At 41.6% G+C, this 23,055-nt stretch overlaps 1 protein-coding gene across 4 annotated transcripts in view; it reads left to right on the forward strand.

The window, feature by feature from the left end:
• The window catches only part of LOC129333180 (cadherin-6), a 102,278-nt gene that overhangs the window by 484 nt on the left and 78,739 nt on the right, over window positions 1-23,055 (forward strand). The window lies entirely within an intron of this gene.

The following is a 23,055-nucleotide window of genomic DNA, read 5'->3' on the forward strand; positions in this document are numbered from 1 at the left end:
TTGCTCTTTAACTAAGGAAGTCAGCCAATTGCATTAAGAAATTCTCTGCTGAATCAGCAGCAAAGAAAATTAACATTTATCCCATGCTGTCAATCAAAAGATACTGATTTACACCAGTTCAGGATCTGCTTTGGAGAAAATGTTGTACCTGGTTAGGCTATTTGGTTCTCTGACAATAGTGATGCATATCTTTTTTTCCACCCTTTCCCCCTTTTTTTGATGCAGCAAATTTTGAATCAGCAAATGCATTTCAAATTGTAAATGTTAGTAGTTAAATAGGAAAATTTCTTACAAATCTAGAAAAATTCTTGTGCATGCTTAGTCATGTTAAACTATAGCTTACAAGGGGACTGTATACTTTGATGTGATTTGATGCTTGGTCTTTGTGTCCTGTTAGAGCAATTTCTGTTACAAGCCCTTGGTTGTTAAGAGGGTCTCCACAGCAGGTTTTTTGTAATTCCCTGATCAAAATGGAACTAAGGCTAGAAATGGACTTCAAAACTGTCATGACTAGAGCAGCTTCCATTCATATCAGAATCACCTGGAGAAAGAATTGCCTCCAGGAAGAGGCAATTCTTTAGAAAAGTCTGGTTATGATTTGGGGGTTTTATGCCACGGATGACTAGAATAAGTATGTGGCTACAGGCAGATTGTGAGCCTTGTGTAGGGGATCCCCCAGCCCCACCAGTGGACCTGGCAGCCCTAGAGCAATCCTAAGCAGAAATACACCCATTGACCTCGATTGACTTGGAAGAGTATATCCTCTGTTTAAAATGGCACTGCATTAGGGCAGCTCTAAGCAGGTGTACTCTAGATGCTTTTTAGGGTTTTTTTTGAGGACTTACTCCAAGGAAAGCTTGCTTGCTTGCTTTCTGCCTTGCCTTGCCTTTCTCCAAATCCTCCTCAGGTCTGTTCACTGGGACTTAGCACTAGAAAAGCGTTCTTATGATTGTCCTTCAATGTATTTCTACATTTGTAATATGTTTATTATAGTTTATAGCTACATACTCCCGAGCAAATGTTTTAATTTCATAAACAACCAGGAGAACCTTACAGATTAAAGTTGGAGAATGAGATCTGTGACTGAACTGGGAGGACATAGTAAAAAAAAAGTGACAGGCCCTGAAGTTAATTTTAATGTTATTTTTCTGAGTGTGAATGACAGCTTATTTTGCAAAGTATGGAAAGGACACATGGTATATAAATGTCATTGATTCCATGGCCTTGAGCACTTCACAACTGGCCTTCCATGTGTTCCAGGGTGTCAGAGCAGCTCATATCCTTGTAATTGAACAATTAGCCACAGGGCATGAAAGACAAATTTATGTATCATTGGTTATGGCTGAAGTGTTAGGATGAAAGTGCAGTATGCAAATGTCTCATTGATTATTGCAGGGTCAACACAGTAAGTTTTAAATTAATCATAAGAGAAGGGAGCCAGCAATGACTTTATATATAATTAGCAAGTTGTATTCCATAGTACATTATAAATACAATGATGAATATTATATACGCAGGTGATAGCCTTTAATTTAACCCAGTTTAGCTAGTCTGATTGTAAACCAAGTAGTAATGTGGAGTAGGACCCACTTTGCGTCAACACTGTTCAGAGCAGTGGCAAGCAACTAGGGATGCCAGCCTCCAGGTGGTAGCTGGTGATCTCCCAGAATTACGAGTGATCTCCAGCGGACCAACATCAGTTCCCCTGGAGAAAATGGCTGCTTTAGAGGGTGGACTCTCTGGCATTACACTCTGCTGAGGTCCCTCCTTAAACCCTACCCTCTCCAACGCCATCCCCAAATTTCCAGGAATTTCCCAAGCTGAAGCTGGCAAACCTACAGGCAACAGAAACAATTGGTGGGAGACTTTTCACATGGGTTCTTGCCGGAAACAAATACTTGGATAAGGGTTAAAAGAACAGCATATTCCCCATGTCATGGTACCCCATATATCCTGAAAACATGGATTTGAATTGAGGGAGGGGAGAGGAATACATATCCTTACAGGACAAAGCTATCAAATTAGAAGTTAGAAGACAGCATGGTGAGGGTTCAGAGCTCTTATTTATCAGTACCAACAAAGTTCATGATCACACATGCCATTAATGAGCTTTAACTGCAGTTCAATTCTCACTATGAGAAGAGTTAAATTACTGACAGCTCTCTGATTGAATATTGGATTTTTCTTTGTTTTGTTGCTAGTTGACTTGAGCCACTTAAATTTCATTCATTCATTTCTATCAAGACTAGAGGTGGGCACGAACAGGGGGAAAACACGAACACGATGTTTGCCATCCACGAACAGGGATTCACAAACATCGACGGACATGACATGTTCATGAACATGTTCATAGCTGGAGGTTCATGGGAGCCAGAATGGCCCCCTTGGGACTTAGCTGAACTTGAGCTGGGGAAAGGAGAGTCCATGGGTCTCCCCCTTTCATGTCATTTTCTCTTCACAGTGGCAAAAACTGGACTGTCTGCTGGAAGCTACTTTGAGGAGTTAGAAACTGACTTTCCCAATGTCCAATACCCACCAAATTTGCAGGGGACATAGTCCTCACTGTCCTCTGGAGACTGCCCAAGTTTCAGAGAGGTTGGACCCTGGGAAAGCCTTGATCGATGGGTCCCTCCCTTTCCTGTCATTTTCTCTTCACAGTGGCAAAAACTGGACTGTCTGCTGGAAGCTACTTTGAGGGGTTACAAACTGACCTTCCCAATGTCCAATACCCACCAAATTTGCAGGGGACATAGTCCTCACTGTCCTCTGGAGACTGCCCGAGTTTCAGAGAGATTGCACCCCGGGAAAGTCATGATCCATGGGTCTCCCCCTTTCATGTCATTTTCTCTTCACAGTGGCAAAAACTGGACTGTCTGCTGGAAGCTACTTTGAGGGGTTACAAGCCAGAAGGAAAGCCAGAAGGCGTTCAGACAGAGTTCAGACAGTCCATGCCTATGTTGCCAGGGGAATTGATTGAAAGGTGCCAGACTGTCTGGCTTTACAAATGGCTGACGAACACCACGAAGAGGGCTTGGAACGACCACATGTTCGCCAGGAAATGATGCCTCATGAACAGTTTTATCATGAACAACGGATTGGGCTGTTAGTCGCTTTTTTTGTTCGTATTGCTGTTCATACCCCCCTCTAATCAAAACTCCTGAATTGTTTGTCCGGTATAAATACTTCCAGAACAGGGTCCACACAAACCCTGCCCATACTGCCTTTTGCCTACCACAGACTTACTTTATTTTTATTTACTTCTTACAACAACACTGTGAAGTAGGTTAGTCTGGGATTGTGAGACTGGCCCTATGTCACCCAACCATTTTCCATGACAGAGTGGGAGTTGAAACTGAGGCCTCCCAAATTGCAGTCCTGACGTCTAACCACTACTACTTTTCTAGAAAAGTGGAACAAAATCTGGGATATCCTCCAAGAATTCCATTAAATGTGTGTGGAACAGGACATTTCATTTAATTACATTGTTTGTAATCCGCCTTTCTCACTGAAACTCAAGGCAGATTACACCATATGAATCAATGCAATCAATAGTCTGAAACGTTTAATAATCAATGTAATAGGAATAGAAATTGCAGGAGTTTGAAACTGAGGTAACTGTCTTCTGAACAAAGAATTAGGGTTGCCAGGTCCATGCTGGGAAATTCCTGGAGCCTGGGGATGGCAGTTTGGGGAGGGGAGGGACCTTAGCTGGATATAATGCCATAGAATCCATCTTTGAAGACAGCCATTTTCTCCAGTGGAACAGATCTCTATCACCTGGGGATCAGTTGTAATTCCGGGAGATCCCCAGCCACCACTTGGAGGTTAGCAATCCTACAAAGCATAAGCCTTTAAAGCATAAAATGTTGAATAATGCAAAACATGGTATTACATCGTTAGAAACACAATGCCTTTGGGGGGGGGCTAACCTATTATAATGTAGCCAAACTGGGGGTGCAGGGGCCTGGGGGCTAAGGGAAGTGGGGTATTTACTTCCCGTGTGTGAGCTCCCATGATCTCCCATCATGCCAGAAAATGACAGGAAAGCTGCAGGTCACACCAAAGCCAGATTCATTAAAAATCACCCATTTGAAGATTTTTAATGTATTAAGCTTCAGCATGATCCACAGCTCCTCCCTCACCGATTTTCCAGCACAACAGAGGAATGTGGGAGTGCATGTGTGCACTTCTCCCTACCCCAGTGCCCTCCGTGCCAGCTAGGTGAGTGGGGCCAGGAGGCTTGCAAGCCTAGAATGTTTGGTCAGTGTGGTCTATCAGGTTATTACTACTCAGGTGGAAGAGTTAACATTTTTGAAAGCAGGCATGAATGAAATATTGAGAGATCTGTTGTGTTGGCTTGGCCTGTGAAAGCCTAAAGGCAATGCAGAATGTGGGAGGTGCCTGCAGCAGTGCCAGCTCAGTGTCTAAGAGACTCATAGCAGTCCTAATAACTATTTGCGGTTGAGTAATAATTCTTATGATGCCCTTCTTCATGCAAAAGATGAGCAAAATGGTTTGCTCATGATTTTAAAAAAGAAAACAGATCTTTTTAAGCACTGTGGACCCCAGAACGTAGGTTGGCCTCAAACAGGATCTTCTTGTGACTTTTTTCAGACTTTCAAAATGGTTAGCATCAATCTCTTTGTCAAGGTCTGACTGTTTGCCTTGCATAACAGAGATAGGCTGGTAGAAACTGCTAATAAATAATCCATGCTCTGAGATTTAAACAGTGAACAGGCCTGGACCATTTACTCATGAAAACAGTTCTTAGGAGGTTAAAGTGCAGACAAGCTCCACAAGACGTACTTTCCAGAAGAAACTAGCAGGGGGGGAAATCCTCTATACCACTTAATCTCCAACTATCTTGAATTACTCAGGATAGTCATAACTGGAGATGGGCACAAACAGCAATACAAACCAAAAAAAAGCCACAAACAGCCCAATCTGCTGTTCATGCACAAGCTGTTCATGAGGCCCCATTCTAAATGAACAGCTGGCCGTTGCAAGCCTCCTTCATTGCTGTTCGTCAAGCCAGACAGCCTGGCACCTGCAATCAATTCCCTGGGCAACTTAGGCAGGGATTGTCTGAACTCTGTCTGAACTCCTGCTGTTGCCCTGGAAAACCCAATCTAAACCCAATTTAGCTTGATAAGGCAGGTCTTCCTTTCAAGTGTGCAGCTCCAAATTTGTTACAAGGGAACAAAGACCAGGGGGGAGGGGGGCTCCCAGCTCTGGCTTTGGAGAGGGAGAGACAGCTGCTGTTGGCAGTTTGATAGAGAGAGTGCATTGGAGCTTGAATTTTCTTTGTGTGTGGTGGGGTAGGGATCTACCCCTTCAAGTTCCAGGGCTGCTGCCAAGCTCTGGGACAAGCTATTATTTATTATTAGTACCTTTCCTGCTGCCTGCTCAGGTAAGGTTTCTGGGAGTGGTGCGGTAGGGATCTACCCCTTCAAGTTCCAGCACTGCTGCCAGGCTCTGGGGCCAAGCATTTATTATTGGTACCTTTCCTGGTGCCTGCTCAGGTCAGGTTTCTGGGAGTGGTGCAGTAGGGATCTTGACTTGGATGATGGCTGGAGGAGAGCCTGCTGGCCCCCACGAATATCCAACCATGAACATGTTCGTGAACAGGGCCATATTCGTGATTGTTCATGGATGGCAACAAACAACAAACATCATCTACGTTTTTTTTTCTATTCGTGCTCATCTCTAGTCATAACTACTGCAGGCAATCCTGGGTTAACTACTATTGAGAGAAAAGTCCTCCTGATTCACCTTTTGCAACAGAGTGCAATATATATATTTCAATGGGCAAAAAATTCAATTTTATTACCACAAAGACATCATGCAAAAATAACCAGTAAAAGACAGAGAGTTGTCCAGTTTTTACCTGTAAAGGACCAGAAGTAGACTATAATTAGAAACAGGAATATTAGAAAAAATAAGAGGCAAATGTTAATGGTGGGGGGAACAAGAGACAAGACGAGAAAATAATAAATTGAAAAACATGTACAATTGGATGTTATCTCAATTTTCATCCTAGTAATTAATAAATAAGATCCCCAGAAGGGCTGTACTCTGTATGCATTTAATTTTCTTTATTTAGCTGAACCCAAATTACACAAAGCAAAGAGCAAATCTTCAATTTCTTCCATCATCAGGTTGGTGGTTAAAAACAAAAAAAGCATTTGTTTGTTTTTTTTAAAAAAAAACATTATCAACAGGCATTGGAATCTAGTCCAGGATATTCCAGGATGTGAGAGATGCCCTTTGACTGGTCACAAGAGAACTAGAAATAGCAGGGATTTGGAGATCAGAGTGGATTTCTAAATGCCTTCTCCAGTTATTTCCACATGAAAAGAACATAATAAATGCAGTAGATGCCAGGTATGTCAAATAACTATTGAGACACAGGAATTCCAACATCCTATGGGATTATGCAATTTAAAATTAAATAATTTAACTACTTGCAACTCCAAAAATGTGATATACGTGATCTTATGTAAATGTCCTAAAAGCCCTGGGGTGCAGAGTGGTAAGATGCAGTACTGCAGCCCGAGCTCTGCTCGTGACCTGAGTTTGATCCTGGTGGAAGCTGGGTTAAAGTAGCTAGCTGAAGGTTGACTCAGCCTTCCATCCTTCTGAGGTCGGTATAATGAGTACCCAGTTTCCTAGGGGTAAAGTATAGATGACTGGGGAAGGCAATAGCAAACCACCCTGTAAAAAGTATGCCAAGAAAACATCGTGATGCGACATCCCCCATGGGTCAGTAATGACTCGGTGCTTGCACAGGGGACTACCTTTACCTTTACCTAAGTAAATGTCCTAAAATATATGTGGGTTTAAGTACCAGCCCAATAAAAACCTGCATTTGGAGCACAAGTCCAGAATTAAGAACAGGGTTATGGAAGCGCCCTTAGTTGCCCATTTTGTGGGAAAAGATCATTCTTCCTATGATTTCCAATATTGTATAATATACAAACATAAGCCATAGCCCTATAATAAAAACAAATGTAGTTAAAACATCACAACAGAGGGAAGCTTATTTTATGTTTAAATTACACTCAGTGGTCCCTGAAGGTCTTAATTTAAACTTTTTTTCAGCTTTAAATAAACTTTATTAAAATAAAGAAATTGTATAATAACAGCTTAAAAACAACATATATCAGCAGTTAGAAATCAAAACATTGAAAGATGCTAAATATGAAAGTATACACAAGAATTACTAAGTAATTAAAGAACAATGAGTCAACTAAATTTACTATCATGGATAGAACTACAGCTAACGATATACCTACATCAGAAAAGTAGGAACTGGATGAAGTAGAATACTGCCTCATTTCTTGATATAAAGTCAATTACAGGTTGCCATGCTTCAGCAAAATTAAAGATATATTGGTCTGACTCGATCTGCTTTTCTTGATCTAGAATTTTCTTCATTACAAATATGTCCCATATCTTTTTGTACCAATCAGATAATAAAGGCAGTTTACTGTTCTTTCAGGCTGCCACAATGACTAAATGGGCTGCGGCACATAATAATAATAACATAATAATAACATTTAATTTATATACCGCCCTTCAGGATGACTTAACACCCACTCAGAGCAGTTTACAAAGTATGTAATTATTATCCCCACAACAAAACACCCTGTGAGGTGGGTGGGGCTGAGAGTGCTAGAAGCTGTGACTGGCGCAAGGTCACTTAGCTGGTTTCAAGTGAAGGAGTGAGGAATCAAACCCGGTTCTCCATATTAGAGTCCTGTGCTCTGAACCACTACAACAAACTGGCTATTAGGTTAAATCTTATCTAGAGGTGGGCACGAACCGCAAAAAAACCAAACCATGCAGTTCGTGGTTGGTGGCATTTTCACAAACCAGGAACCATGAACTTCCACAAACTGGGGCAAGTTCATGAACCGGTTCATGGTTCATGGGGTTTAAATACCCCTTTCCGACCACTTAGCAGTGGAGATCCCCAACAAGCAGCTGATCATTTAAACAGCGGGGCTGTTTAAATGGCTGCTCCGAGTGGCGGGGAAATGGCCATTTAAACTGTGGGTGGGGCAGGGCTTGGGAACTCCTGGCTGGTCAGCCAAGCCCTGCCCCACCCCGCACACAGTTTAAATGGCCATTTCTCCACTGCTTGGAGTGGTGGGGAAATGGCCATTTAAACAGCGGAGCTTGGCTGGCCGGCCAGGAACTCTGGGCCAGCCAGCCAAGCCCCACCCTGCCCACAGTTTAAATGGTCATTTCCTTGCCACTCCAAGTGGAATTAGACATGTTGTAATAGTAAATATTTGAGTTCAAATTAGACACCAGAATGATTGGACACGTTTACAAGAGCACCAAGTATGAAAATAGGAACCTCGGACTCCACATTTTTTCCAGCAGGTTTATTGCTGTTTGCAGTTCATATGATTAATTTTGACTGGTGTAAGATACCATCTCATTAATAATTTAAACATCTGGGTTTTAATATTGATTAATCTGAAAGTAGCCAATTTAGATTGCCAGATCTGTTGCCACTGAAATTTAGAGAGTTTAAAACCAAGGTCTCTGTGCAAAGCCTGCACATATGATGGTGGTTTATTACTGGAGGCTGTTAATAAGATTCTTGAGATAATTCCTTTGTCACTTGCTGGAGGTACTTTTAACAATTTTTCAAAGCCAGTCAAAGGTTTTGACAAACGTTCTTTAAACGTGTTAACTAAGTTTCTTATTTGAAAGTATTGATACCAATGAATCTAGGAATCTAATTTGGTCTCTAAAACAGACTTATCTAAAACCTTAGTGTTCTTGGTTAAATCTATTGACCTTGTATGGTGGGTTTTCCTCCCAAATTAAATGAGTCACTCCTTTTTACTTAATCATGGTGGTCAAATGATGAACACATTCCAATGACCAGCCCCCAGTTGGGAGATTCCACAAGGAGGACGCTAACCCTGCAGGGAGGATGGAAAGCCACCATGCGCTCAACAGGGCGCAAGCTGAACTCCTGTTTCATATCTTCTTTATCAAGAGCGCTATATACTGGTGGTATATAGTGCTTGGTATAGCAGTATACCAGTATACCAGTGGTATACTGGTGGTTGTGCGGTTCCACAAAGCTGCACTCTCTCCTCTAGCTATCTATCTCTAGTTCCACAAAGCTGCACTCTCTCCTCTATCCATTTCGGAGCTAGAGGAGAGAGTGCAGCTTTTTGGAACCACACATCCACCAGTATAGAGCGCTCTTGATAAAGAGATCAGATCTGGATCAGGTGGCAATGCCCACCCCCCTCTTTCACCTGCCGGGATCAGTGATGGTGGAGGAGGGAATGCATGCCTGCCCACTCTCCCCTTTCTAGAGCCCGTTGTATTTTTTCCCACAACGGGCTTTGTTTCTAGTTCCAAAATATTACAAGCAAGGTTTTTGGATAAACAAAACTCTGCTGTATGTGTATCCAATCTAAAGTCAGACTTGGATTTAGAGTTTTTAATAGATTTGCTAGGAGTGATGCATCCCGATATAATTTTAGATCTGGGTAACCTAGTCCTCCCTGATTTTTAAGCTTACTCAGCATGTTAAAACTAATTCTAGGTTTTTTGTTGTTCCAAACAAAGTTGTTATAAGATTGTTGAATTTTCTTAAGAGTTTGAGAGAGGAATTGGTAAAGTTCTAAAAAAAAAATAAATTTAGGTAGAATAAATGATTTAACCAAATTTGTTTTCTCTAGCCAGGAAAATTGTAGATTGTTCCAATGCTTAAAGGGGGACAATGCCAATGATATAATTCAGGAAATTATTTATTTATTTATCACATTTCTAGACCGCCCTCTCCGTCAGATGGGCTCAGGGTGGTTTAACAACAGTTTAAAACAGTAAAAACATTATAAAAACATTAAAACATTATATCAAAACAATTAAAATTGGCGGGTATAAAATATTAAAATACAGCATTTAAACAAATCATTTAAGTCAAGGGGGATCTATCCCCAATGAAGCCAGAATGTAGAGATCCATTTGTAATTGTAGGCTGCCTTGATTTGGAAGGCAGTCACTTGGGAAAGATGTATAGGAAATATTTCTGTTTTAGTTTGGATAACTTGAGGACCCGAAATTGCTGAGAATTGGGTAAGTTCTGTGTCAACAGCCAAAATGGTTTGTAATGGGTTAAACAAGTATAATACTACAACATCTGCAAACAGGCTGAGTTTCATCTTATCTTTTACTTTGATACCAAGGATTTAGGGGTTCTTGCAGATAACTATGGCTAGGGGTTCGATATAAAAGTCAAAAAGCAATGGTGAGAGTGGACAGATTTGTCTGGTACCCCGTGACAGCAGGAAGTCTTTCAAAGATACACTGTTTGTTTATTCAAATTTGGGCTACTAGAGACAAATAGAGGGCTGGGATGGCACACAAAAAAGTCCCCCAAATTCCATGTGACTCAGGAGTGAGATTAGGTATTTAGGCTCTAGTTTGTCAAAGGCTTTTCCTATATCAGTTGATGGTATAAGGAATTCAATGTTCTTTTTCTTTTATAATTTATGATGTCATGTGATTTATGGATATTATCTGCTATATTTTGTTTTGGCATGAAACCTGTTTGGTCTTGGTGAACATAGTGTGTGATGAATGAGTTTAACGTATGAGCGATGGTGGCTGTAAACATTTTTGTATCTTGATTTATTAACAAAATTGGTCTGTAAGAGTTTGGGTTAGTTAGGTCCTTATCCGGTTTTGGTATGACTACTATTCTGGAAAGCAGCCATGATTGAGGAACCCTGCTAGAGAATAAGACATCATTGCAAACCTTGCCTAGAGGATCTATAAGGATATCTGCATATTTCTTATAAAACTCACTTGGGAATCCATCTCTGCCTGGGGATTTATTGTTTTTCAAGGATTTGATAGTAGTTAGAAGTTCTTGAGCTGTGATAGGGGCTTCCATTAGGTCTCTGTGTTCTTTTATAAATTTTGATTTGGAGATCAAATATTCCCCAATCTGATGCAAGTTTGGATTGGAAGATGTGTAAATATCCTTATAGAACCAGAGGAGTTAGCCGTGTTAGTCTGTAGTAGCAAAATCAAAAAGAGTCCAGTAGCACCTTTAAGACTAACCAATTTTATTGTAGCATAAGCTTTCGAGAATCAAGTTCTCTTCATCAGATGCATGATCCAAACTGGTCAAATACAGAAGAGGAGGGGAGATAGGGGAGAGAAGGAGACATATATCAGAAGGGGACAGGATGCAATTAGCGGGGAGGCAACCAAAACATTCCTTTGCTAGTAAATGTAAACATCTCCTTTTGGTGAGGCGTCAGTTTGCCGTGTTAGTTTGCAGCAGTAAAAGCGTCCAATTCCTATGTAGTATAAGCCTTCGATAACCACAGCTCTCCCTGCCAGATGCATCTGACAAAGAGAACTGTGGTCCCCGAAAGCCCACAGCTGCAAAATATTCTCCTGGATCCAGATCTTTCAGTTTTCTTGTCATTTTGTCCATTTCTGCCATGTACAACAATTTGTAAATCGAATCTTCTATAGTTGGTATTTCTTGCACTTTCCATTTCTGCGCATACAAAAGTCTTGCTGCTGTAGTCATGTAAAATAGCAATGTTCTATACTGCATTGGAACATCTTCCATTCCCAAGTTCAGTAGCAGCAATTCTGGGTTCTTATTTATTTGGGTTTGCAAAACCTCGTTAATTATTTCTATTATATCTCCCCAGTATTGCTTAGCTACCTCACAAGTCCACCACAAGAACTTGAGAATTTCTTTTGCCTGACTTTCCAGGCTAAAAGGCGCAAAGACCTGGGATGGGAATGTCAATCCTTCTGTTTTAGGAATAAAAGGTCATTTTGGATCTTATAAGTTTCCAATGTTTCCAAGATTTTCGTCAGCTTGTAACTTTGTATAGATTTTTTTTACTTCCTGTCAGTATATGCTTTTGTTCCAAATAGGCAGCAATTCTGGGTTCTTATTTATTTGGGTTTGCAAAACCTCGTTAATTATTTCTATTATATCTCCCCAGTATTGCTTAGCTACCTCACAAGTCCACCACAAGAACTTGAGAATTTCTTTTGCCTGACTTTCCAGGCTAAAAGGCGCAAAGACCTGGGATGGGAATGTCAATCCTTCTGTTTTAGGAATAAAAGGTCATTTTGGATCTTATAAGTTTCCAATGTTTCCAAGATTTTCGTCAGCTTGTAACTTTGTATAGATTTTTTTTACTTCCTGTCAGTATATGCTTTTGTTCCAAATAGGTTTGGAACAAAAGCAGAAATTGATTTCCCCTCTCGCCCTTTCCTTCTCCCTTTTATAGGAAGAGGCTAAAGATATGATTTTCCTCCCCTAGTCACAGCCTTCATTGCCTCCCGTATTATTGCAGAACCGACTCCAGAGTCAGCAGCATTATCTTTAAAATATGTCTGTATAGAGGAGACAATTTCTGAACTTATAGTGTTGTTATATAAGAATGACGTGTTGAATCTCCATACTGCAGTATTAGTTATCTTCCTCACCCATTTTTAGTACACAATCTAACCAGGAATGGTCAGACCATGTTTTTTGGCCAATGGATGTAGAATGAACCAGATCTACTAGATTTCTAGAAAATAAGATGTAATCTATTCTGGTATGAATATCATAGTGTGCAGAATAGTAAGTATAGTCCTGTTCCTTAGGATGTTGAACTCGCCATATATCTTCCAATCCAAAGTTATCAAACAAAGATATAAGTTCAGAAGGGCCTCTAGCAGTATTTGTTAAATATGTTCTTAGCTTCGACTTATCTATTGTGTTATCAGCTATGAGATTAAAGTCACCACCTAATAAGAAATCACCTGTACCAAAAGAGATCAGTTTAGAGAAGGTCTCATTCAAAACGGAAATTTGATTACAGTTTGGGGCATAAATTGATGCAAGAGTAATTTGTCTCCTCCGAAGAACCCATAAGAAAGAAATAATGACCTTGCAGGTCTAATTCAGTTTCTTTAAGAGAGAATCTACAATTTTTGAAAAGAAGGATTGCCATCCTACACAATTTAGTGCACCCCGCTGCATGAAATTGCTGGGCAAACCACGAAATCTTAAAAATCTGGCTAGAACTGGGCTTAAGTTGTGATTCTTGGAGGAATACATTTTCTGGTCTTAATTTAGTGAGATTGATTTGAATTCTTTTAAGTTTAATTTTATTGTTTAGCCCTCTACAATTCATAGATAACTTTATTAGCCATTGGCAAATTCATAATGAGAACAGGAATAAAAATTTTTATCCATGTTAGTAATGATCCATATTGATAAATTGATTGGCTTTTGGAATCTTTGGAAAAATCACTAAAATTACTCATAATTTGTAAGGGAGGACCGTTTGGATGCACCACTCCAGCTACATTCATTGAAGGAGGGTGTGAATTTGATAACAAGAACACTTTCCCAAGAAATTAATTTGCAAATAGGATTGACAATAATAAGCAGTAAAAGCATATTAAAAAACTCATATCTGGTTAGTTGTGAATTAAATAAAACTGAGCAGGAAAAAATTAAATTGTTTGTTAAAATAGAATACTTCCCAATTCTATCAATGGTCAGAATTGATACATTTTTCATTGGTATTAGGAATAAGTAGTGGAAGGAAGACAGTAGATAAAATTTGGTTAATCTAATGAATAAGTAACCATAACAGTTGAAATGACCATCAAGGCAGTATTGCAAAAAAACACCCAATAAGAATGTGGCAACACCAAACATTAGGAAAAAAGTAAACATATTACTGAATAATGAATTGAAAAGGAGCAGAATAAAACAACCATTTATAACTAATAATAGGCTGACCCAAGGCCTCTTGACAGTCTGATAAACAGAGTAGTTCTCAACCAACCCACTTCAAAAAAGGAAACTAAACAAACAACATGAAAAAACTTTTAAAAGGAATTCCCATGGGGCCCAGCCTCCAGGAGACCAGAGAAAATCTGGAAAGAGGGAACTCTTGTCCTCTACCTGAGACTTCAAAACTAAAACCCTAACTAGCTCAAACTACAAACTATAACACCCCCCCCTCAGCTTCCTTTAAATAACCTAAGATGGAACTGACATGAGGAATAAATTTTCAAGAACAGTCTGTGCCATACTTGCTATTGGAGTTATTGTCTCTAAATAAGAGCAGGATCTGTTGGATCAGAACAAATCAGGAACATGACGAAAGACTCTTGATCTCTTTGTGCTGCAGAGGACATTGGTAGATCACTTCAGAGATTTTCAGTTCCATTGTTGAGATACACATACTCTTTTTTTCTGGGGAAAGAGGTGGGGGAACTCTCACCTGGGGCAATTCCCAGGAGGAGGTGGTGCATCTCTCACTACATGTGCATGTGAGCAGTGCATGCATGCTCCCAGGACTGCACAATGATGTCACTTCCTGGAAGTGACATCATCACGCAGACTGTGGCCACCCAAGGAGCGCTCCTGTGTTCCATTAGGGGGCCCAATTTGGCCTGGATCAGGCCGAATTCAGCCCGGATTGGGCCTGAATCAGCCCGCAATGGCTTGGATCAGACCCAGATTGGCCTGGAACAGGCTGCTGCCACAGAGAGCACTCCCACGCCCAGCAGTAGCCCAATCCTGGCCGTTTAGGGCCCAAATTGGGCTGAAATGGGCCTGAAACAGCCTGGAACAGGCTGCTGCCACATGGGAGAGGACTCCCCTGCCAGGCAGCATCACAGTCCTAGCTGTATGGGGCCCAATCCTGGCCACTTTGGGCCTGAATTGGGCCCAAAATTGTTGATAGGAGCCCATAATGGCCAGCATCAGGCCTAAAATGGGGAGGATCGGGCTGCTCCTGGGTGGGGGAGTGTTCTTCCACCCAGCAGAGGCCAGATCCTGGCCATTTTGCGCCTAATCCTGGCTGTTTTGGGCTCAAAATGGGCCCCAAATGGCCCAAACAGGCCCAAAATGGCCTGGATTGGGCCCGAATTGGCTTGGAATAGGCCACTGCTGGGTGGGAAACACTCCCCTGCCTGGCAGCAACCTGATCTTGGCCATTTGGGGCCCGATTCACTCCCAAATTGGCTCAAAATGGCCAAAACAGGCCCTTTTAAAAATACCCTTTAAAAATACCCACCAGTCACATGGGTATTTTTATGAGGTGCTGGAACGCCATTCCGAGGCGTCCTGGCTCAAAGAAAAGCACTGCACATACTCAGGGCTTTTTTTCTGGGAAAAGAGATGGTGGAACTCAGTGGTGGAACTCAGGACGTCACTTTGGGTCAGCTGGAACAAGGGGGGAGTTTTTTAAAGTTTAAATTGCCCTCAGCAAAAATGGTCACATGGTCGGTGACCCCGCCCCCTGATCTCCTGACATAGGGGAGCTTAGATTGCCCTCCATGCAGCAGCGCAGAGGGCAATTTAAACTCCCCTCTATCTGGAGATCAGGGGTCGGGGCCACAGGCCATGTGACCATTTTCAAGAGGTGCCGGAACTCTGTTCTACCACGTTCCAGCTGAAAAAAAGCCATGCACATGCTATTGGAGAATCTGCTTCAATTGGAGTGGAGTCAAACCAAAGAGACTGTAACATCACTTCCCTTCTTCTCTTCACTCCTGTCCTTCACTTATTCTGAGTTCAGTTACCTTGATGATTAATATGATCTGTGGTTATTAAAATGCATAAAGAATTATTCAAGATCAGGCTATGATATGAAAACTTAAAATCAAAATATTAGAAAGTTACTGAATTGGCTTTTGTTCCATTTCTGAGGCATCAAGGTGCAGTCCAGGTTACGTTTCTGTGACTTATTAGAGATTTCCATTGATATATCCAGATTCAGAGCTTGTCGCAAGCTATAACCCGTGTCCACATCAGAAGTAGTTTTCCCCTGGATGTTTTCCACTATGTTCAGGAAAAATCACCCGCCTGGAGTTTTTTTTACTGAACTGGGCTTCAGTGTGCCCCATGGCTCCTCCTTCATGCTGGAAAATGATGTCATTTTCCAGCATGACAAGGAAGCATGGGAGCACTAGAGTGCTTTGCATGCACACTGGAAGCAATTATGCTGCTACCCGCTGCTTTGGCCCCTGGGGGCTGTTTTTTAAAAATTCTAGAGCACCTGTGATGTCATTTCTGGGTTCTGCTGGCACACTCCACAATCCATTCACACACACACCCATTTCCTCCTGCCAGCATTTCAGGTGCCAGCCAGCAATGTGCTATAACAGGAGACCTGGCAAGCCTACCATGTATGGAAGAAAAACATGTCTTTGTGTTGTGTTCAATCAGATTTGCCAGAGGCACTGTTATTAAAGGAGAATAAAGAAGAATCTACAGCTGTAGGGAAACAAAGCTGACCCCCGAACAAGGAAGAGTTCCTCCCCATACAAGGAAGATTACAGCGTACTCACAGTATATTTTGTTATATAGGCTATACAATGAATTTACCATAAACAGAAATCGACTTATCTGGAGATCTTCTAACCACTGAACCTATGGGCAAAACATCATAAGCCTATGGAAAATTGATAACCTTTAAGGTAACACACAGATATTACAAACTGACACTGAGAAAGAAGACATATTTTCTGTTTAAACAGTTAGAAGCATAGCTTTAGCATGAAAGCTCGTTTTGGGTTCAACTTGCAGTCTCAGCTTACAGTTTCTTAGAACCATCCTTGCTCTTTCTTTCCCCCCTCCCACTGATTTCAATACTTGGTCTAAATGCTTTTACAACACCTTCTGAACCAGACCTAGAGAACCAAAGGTTATCCAAAGATCTGAGGTAGAGGTGTCAAGCTCCAGGTAGTGGCTTGAAAGTTGCCAGAATAACAACTGATCTCCAGGCAACACGTTTTCCTGGATAAAATGGCTGGTTTGGAAGGCATAATATTGCATTGAGGTCCCTTGACTTCCCAAACTCCACCTCCCTAGGTCCCACCCAACCTCCAGGAATTTCCCAACCTGGAACAGGCAACTCTAGCTGAGACCCAATTACTTTTACTTCTACGCATGATTTCAAGAGAATATATCTGCACTTATATGAAGAGTCATGCAGACTTAGGGCCAAGCTACACGTGATGAATGACACTTGAACGGCAAGTGGAGAGCAAGCGGAGGGCAAGTGAACAGGGAGGAATACACTTGCTGTTCAATCGTCATTCATCACTTGTAGTTTGGCCCTTAGCAGGTGCTGAAGCATGGTGCAGAGATGGCATCAGGCACCTTTGGCCTTGTGGTAAGAAGAATGTGAGAACAATGACAGTCTCCGTTGTAAATGTAAAAACCAGTGGCTAATCAAATCTGTCTCTTATGCAAGGTGGAAAACACAAGTCTCTAAGTAGAAGATAAAACATTCTAGTCATAGTAACTAGGGAAGAAGCAGAGGATTCAGTTGCCTTGATCATGTGACTTCTTCTGCTGAATAAGTATGGGTGGCGAATGAGAATGCAGGAGAGGAAGTTGGTGAAGATAAAATTTGAAATCCACAACAGCAAGGGTAGGGGATAGATCTGTTTTATTTGAGCTGCAAGACACCAAGCATCAGCCTGGAACAGCCCTATGCTAACCCCTTCTTCCCCAGGAGCTTGCCTAGTTTGATTGCCAAGTTTGCACAACAAAAAGTGTTTCTAAATTGCTGGCCAGAACTGCATAGTACTGGGTGGCAACTAACTGGAACGTGTGTTTCAGGCTTGAAGATAAACCCTTCTTAATCTCCCCAGCCCTGGTACCATGTATTTCTGATCAGCAATTTAGATAAAACTGAAGGAGGCTTTGTATATGTTTCTGTGCATATGTGTGTTGACAGGTACAAACTCCCTCTGTTTCCCTGTGAGGGAGGCATCTTCTCTCTTCCCCAATGACAGAGCAAGGATATCTGCTAAGCAACTGTGGGGAAAATGTACTGTTTGCCTTTTGTCTTTTTAAGTCTTCAGTTCTCTGCAGAACTATAGCCAGGATCGGAGTGCCGGGTCCCCTTAACCTCCTGGCACTCACCTTTTCTTTTTTTTTTTTTATAAAAAAATTTATTGGTGAGTACATAAATAATACACACATTCCCCATCTTACCTAAATTATATCGACCCCCACCCTTTCCCTCCCCCCTCCTTGTAGACTTCCAACAGCTTTCCAACCCTTAACCTATCTTATTATTTAACTTATTTTCAACTAAATTCTTCTAAATCATATATATATATATATTTATCTCTTGCTCTAAGCATATTCAAACTCTTTTATAATTCAAATCCACTAATATGTCCAATCTCTACATCACTATTTAAACTATATGTTTTTAGTAAAATCTCCTTAATAATAATGCTAGCTTTAATTAATTAATAACTTAATTTTCCCATTAATGGTAAAGTTACTTCTCTCTCCCATTTATAAAATCACAAATTAATGGTTCTCAAACTGCCACAGTCCTCCTTTCACATCCCATTTTTTTTCTAAGTATTGTTTCAATTTCCCCCAATCTGCAATATATTCTCCTGGATCAAGATCTTTCAGTTTTCTTGTCATTTTGTCCATTTCTGCCATGTACAGCAATTTGTAAATCCAATCTTCTGTAGTTGGTATTTCTTGCACTTTCCATTTCTGCGCATATAAAAGTCTTGCTGCTGTAGTCATGTAAAATACCAATGTTCTGTACTGTATTGGAACATCTTCCATTCCCAAGTTCAGTAGCAACAATTCTGGGTTCTTACTTATTTGGGTTTGCAGAACCTCATTAATTACTTCAATTATATCTCCCCAGTATTGCTTAGCTACCTCACAAGTCCACCACATATGATATAATGATCCTTCATGCTTTTTACATTTCCAGCATCTATCTGACATATTGGTATTTTGGCACTCACCTTTTCAATCTTCTTTTGCACACATGAAGTGCATGTGCGCTTCTGGCAGGTGGGATTATGTCACTTATAGAAGTGACATCACTGTGTCCATGGGGTACATGCCCTGGAGGTTTCTTACCTCCCAGGACCATTCCCTGGGGCCTTTTCCCCCTGCTGGCCAGGTGAGTGGTGGTGGAAGTCAGAGGCTGGAAGCAAGGGATCCCCCATTCCTACTGGGTGACCTAGCAGCCCTAAGCCAAGATGAGGCTGGGGGGGTTATACTACTCCCCCCCCCGGAGCACTGTTTCAGCCCACTTTCTCAAATAACTTTTCTACATATGATTTTTTCAAATAACAGGCTTTCTACTTTGTGACATGGTAGTTTTCATTTTAAAGAATCGGAATTCAGTTTTAGAAAAGAAAAAGAAGTCTGGTGACAAAAATTAACCCCCCACCTTAACTACTAATGATTGTGAGCTAGGCAAAGTGTTTTGAGGAAGTAAGAAGTAATTTAAAGCAGTGGTGGCCAACTGCTTCAGTATTGGCAGAGGGAGCTTCCACAATCTTCTTGTTTCAGACGACACACTTTATACCCTGGTGCACCACCAGAGGGCGCTGCCACAGAGCAAAGCCCACGTAACTCACCATATTGCTCCAGAAAATATGCTGTGGTGGGAAGCCCAGTCAGGGAACAGGAGCAGAGCAGGTGGCAATGCCCTCTCCATGCCTTAACCCACCTGGTATTAGGTGCAGAGCAGGTAGCAATGCCCACCCCCCACCTTCACCCAGCTGGTATTAGTACCGGAGCAGGTGACAATACCTTCCCCCCTTCAGCCAGCTGGGAACAGGAGCAGAGAAGGTGATAATGCCCTCCCCCCCTTCAGCCAGCTCGGATCAAGAGGGGAGCAGGTAGATATGCCCACTCTCCACCTTAACCCAGCCGGTATTAGGAGCATTGTCAACAACACAAGAGAAAACCGGTGAAAAGAAGTAGTTCAAGTAAATACAAATGTATATGTATTTTAAATGCTTAAAGTGCTAAAGTGCTCAAACAAGTGCATAAGATGAATGACAAAAGAGCAATCAATATACTTTTGAATACAACGCAATACAATCTGGACCTCTAATGCAAAAAGTTCATAAATCAATAAATTCTGTTTCTTCTTTGCTTCAATCCTTCTTTACTCCAAACATATGTTTCATGGGTCAATAGAGTCTTATTTCTTCAATCCTATTGCACAATGGCCCGGGCGGGGTGACCTTATAATCCAGAACACTACTTGAAAGTATAGCTGGGCATGTTCCTCAGCTACGGGTTGCAGCCAGCAAAATTTCCAATACCCGTTTCGTGGTCAAGACTTCATCAGGCAATAGTGTCATATCTGGATGGTCACCACATGTATAGCTTGCATCCACGCTTGAATAAGGCACGGAGCAGGCAGCAATGCCTATCCCATCTTCACCCTGTTGGAATCAGATGCCAAGCAGACAGCAGTCTCCGCCCCACTTCAACCTGCTGGAATCAGGAGCAGAGAAGGTGGCAATGGCCGCACCCCCTTCACCCAGTTGGGATCAGGAGTGGAGAAAGTAGCAAAGCCCACCTCCTGCCTTCGCCTGTCATGATCAGGGAAGGAGCAAGAGGTAGTGCTCACTCCTCCCTTCACCCAGCAGGGAACAGATGGCAATGCCCCCCCCTTCACCCAGCTGGGATCAGGAACAGGCAGCAATTCCTGTCCCCCTTCACCCAGCCATAATCAGGTGCAGAGCAGAAGGCAATACCCGTCTTCCCTTCTCCCAGCTGGGATCAAGAATGGAGCAGGTGGCAATGCCTGCCCCCCCTTTACCTGGCCTGTACCAGATGTGCCAAACAACAACAAGGGGGGTTCTCCTGGACTTGATAGTGTGTATCAGATGTACAGCAGGTAGCAAAGCCCACCACCCCTTCATGTTGCTGAGATCAGGTCTGGATCAGGTGGCAATGCCCACCCCCCTCCTTCACCAGCCGGGATCAGTGATGGTAGAGGAGAGAATGCCTGCCTGCCCGCTCTCTCCCCTTTCTAGAGCCTGTTGTATTTTTTCCCACAACGGGCTTTGTTTCTAGTTATGTTTATTTGATTACTTTGCCCTCTCACTTCAACTCACAATACAAAAACTACAACACGACCATTCCAGAGAATCAAGAAGCAACTAAATGGGCTGCATAACAGCCACAAAATTGATCTACCTGACATGAATAAGGCAATCTGTCTAGATGGTAGCATTTGTGCAATAAGAAGTTTCTTACAGTGGATTCACCATCATTTCTAGTATATAAATTTGTAAGTCCAATATTCTAAGGGCAGCGTGCTTGGGGGTTTTGTACATCAGCTTGTACATTTCTATCTAATTAAACAGTAAGAGAAGGGTGCGCTGCAAATTTCAAAACCAGCATGCCAGTGATCTCAAAAATATATAAAATAATTATACAGCTTCACAAGCCAAAACAATATGCATATCAAAAAAACTGGCAACAGGATTGTGATTTGCAAATCTCTCAAGATCAATGGAAAGAAATCTGGTCATCTCCCACTCTAAACTCAGAAGCAATAAATATAAAATTACAATCATTTAAAATTTTAACACGTTGGTACATAACCCCTAAAAAGCTATCTGTCATCACATCAAAATACTCACCCATGTGTTGGAAAAAATGCGGAAGTATAGGCAAGTATAGGCACATTTGCCCACCTTTGGTGGCACTGCCCCCAAATCAAAACATTCTGGGAGGAGATACTAAAGCAAATAAAATTAATAACGAACTACGACATACCCCTGGAGCCCCAATTAATTTTTTTGCATCTATGGCAAGGGGTAAACGTGCCAACGCCTCAACGAGATTTAATTACTAATCTACTTGCCATAGCAAAATCATCAATAGCATATTTTTGGAAAAACCAGTCTCCACCATCCTTGAACCATTGGTACTCCAGAGTGTGGAATCAGCTCATTATAGATAAAATAACAGACAATTTATCGGCTAATTCCTCGACATCTAACTATTATGAAAAATGGTGGTCTTTCTTAAATTTCATTGACGAAACTGAAACACTTCCTCCCAACCATCTATACCAAGATATATTGAAAGTCTAGCACTACTTTATTAAGCTTTTTTTCAATTATGGCAGTATGAAGGGAAAGCATTGAAGTGTAGTGTTTAGTGTTTGTATGTTGCCTTCCCCTTTCTTCCACCCCCCCTTCCCCCTCTCCTTTTTTTCCCCTTCTTTTCCTCCCCTTGTACTATTGTAGTTTTTTGTAGTTTACTGTTTTAGATGTTAAAAAAAAAAGAAAGTCTAGCACTATGAACTAAACCAACTATACCAATATACTGTGACTTATTCTTGTGCTATATGAACTACAAATTATAGTAAGCAAGTGTTTTAAATGTTTTTCTTCGAAACCTGCAAGCTTGTATAACCAATATATTACTCCATGTATTTGCAATTTAATGTTTATTGTTATTGTTTCTGTTTATAATTAATAAAAGTTGTTAATTTTTTTTTAAAAAACTAGCATGCCAGTTATGTTTTTGACTTGGCTTGTGCTTGTCTCAGCTGTTTAGCTCACCATTCTGCATATACTTTGTTATCTTTTACTTTCTGTGTTGGGGCGCACCTGCATTCTGAATTATATTTGTTTATACTTTGCTTTTCTCCCCAGTGGGAACCCTAACAGTGGTTAGGTAAGTGGGGGCGTGGTGTGGGGAATGGGGGTGGGGGATCCCCCACCCCCACCGGGAGTCTGGCATCCCTACTTCAGCTCACTGCAGAAAGCAGGAGCACTCCCAGGGGTGGCACAAAGCCTGCACAATGACATCACTTCCTGGAAGTGACATCATCGTACAGGCTAGGAGCATGTGCTTTGCACACTTGCAAAGGCAGCAATAAAGTATGTGCCAGGTCTCCCACCTCCCCCCCCCCCAGAGGGTAAGTGGACTTGGAAACCCTACCTGGTATTGGAGGATAATTCCTAGATTGGAAGGGAGTGATTTGCAGACAGGTGTAATTTAGGAATCTCCTATTTTAATAATGAAAAAGTCCTGATTAATTGCCATTTTCCAGCTTTTCCAACACAGTTTTGAATCCTGCAACATACACCCCCAGAGACTTATGCCTACATTATTTGTTGAGAGAAGAACATTAGGCACACAAATTGACAAAGGAGAGGACTCATGATTGTAAGAAAAACACTTCCCCCTGAATTGCTGAAGTCATGCCA

The sequence above is a fragment of the Eublepharis macularius genome, chromosome 7, assembly GCF_028583425.1.
Source record: "Eublepharis macularius isolate TG4126 chromosome 7, MPM_Emac_v1.0, whole genome shotgun sequence".
Classification (NCBI taxonomy): Eukaryota; Metazoa; Chordata; class Lepidosauria; order Squamata; family Eublepharidae; genus Eublepharis; species Eublepharis macularius.